This window comes from Microtus ochrogaster, unplaced genomic scaffold, assembly GCF_000317375.1.
Source record: "Microtus ochrogaster isolate Prairie Vole_2 unplaced genomic scaffold, MicOch1.0 UNK24, whole genome shotgun sequence".
NCBI classification, from domain to species: domain Eukaryota; kingdom Metazoa; phylum Chordata; class Mammalia; order Rodentia; family Cricetidae; genus Microtus; species Microtus ochrogaster.
Window position 1 is genome coordinate 5,032,878 of NW_004949122.1, and position 1,345 is coordinate 5,034,222.

At 43.2% G+C, this 1,345-nt stretch overlaps 1 protein-coding gene across 3 annotated transcripts in view; it reads right to left on the reverse strand.

The window, feature by feature from the left end:
- Positions 1-1,345, reverse strand: part of Cep70 (centrosomal protein 70) — a 66,797-nt gene that overhangs the window by 14,764 nt on the left and 50,688 nt on the right. The window lies entirely within an intron of this gene.

Sequence of the window (1,345 nt, forward strand, 5' to 3'; positions counted from 1 at the left end):
GAGAGGGAGAGGGAGAGGGAGAGGGAGAGACAGAGACAGAGAGAAAGAGAGACCTTGTCTCAAACAGTCAGACAAAAACTTACGGGTAACCAAAAAATGCAAGTCCACTTCATTCAATAAACTATTAGACTCAATTGCTTATCTATTCAATAAACAGTCTATAAAACCAGTAAGGTTAGTTTTTTTACATCACATAGATAATTTAAACCAAATCAAAGCTATGCAAAGATTTGAAGATTTAGTTATATAATAATACCAGCATCAACAAATGGAATAATAAAAGGGCAAACAGCAGCTGGGTGGTTGTGGCACAAGCCGGATGGTGGTGGAGTACACCTTTAATCCCAGCACTGGGAGGCAGAGGCAGGAAGACCTCTGTCAATTCGAGGCCAGTCTGGTCTATAAGAACTGGTTCCAGGACTGGCTCCAAAGCAACACAGAAAAACCCTGACTCAAAAAACAAACAAAACAAAAAAACAACAAAAAATATCATAAAACAACAAAAAGAAGGGCAAATGGTTTACATTGGTAAAGAATAAAAAAATCTTAATATTGTTATAGTGTTTATACTGTACTATTATAATTATTATAATAGTAGTTATTACAGAGAAGATGTGGGTGGGCTATAGGAAAATATTCTCTGTCTTAGTCTTCTGTTGTTGTGATGAAATACCTTGAGAAGAGCAACTTATGGGAGAAAGGGTTTCATTTTGGCTCACAGCTTCAGAGGCATACAGTCTATGGAAAGACATGGCAGCAGGCAGGGAAGGCATGGTGGCAAGAGCTGGAGACTGGCAGGTGACACTGCATCCACACTCAGGAAGTCAAGACTGAACAAGAAATGGGGCCAAACTATCAAGCCTCAAGGCCTGATCCCAGTGACACCAACAGGCTCCATCTCCTATTGGTTCCAAAACCTTTCTAAATGGCTGAAGATCACATATTCAAACACACATTCAAGCCACACCTCAATTCCATTCTATGAGGGATTTTGCAGATTTAGGCATCTGTTGGGGACTGCAGACCCTCAGACCCTGAATGTTCTGTGACCCCTTGCCTGCTGGAGTAGACAACTTGCTTTCCTATGCTTGCAGCGGCTCTGGCACAAGACCCTCATGAGTTCCTGATGGCAGGGGAGTGGTTTCTGGTGGGCTGGCAGCTGAAAAATCCTGAGAGCTAGGGCGTGGCCATATATGGCGCACGTGCTCGTTCTCTCTCTCTCTCCCTCTCTCTCTCTCTCTCTCTCTCTGAGCCCTATATAAGCTGCCCTGGAACACAATAAAGGGGGCATTTTTGGTTCAAGGATGACCCATGTCTCTCTCTCTCTCTCTCTCTCTCTCTCTCT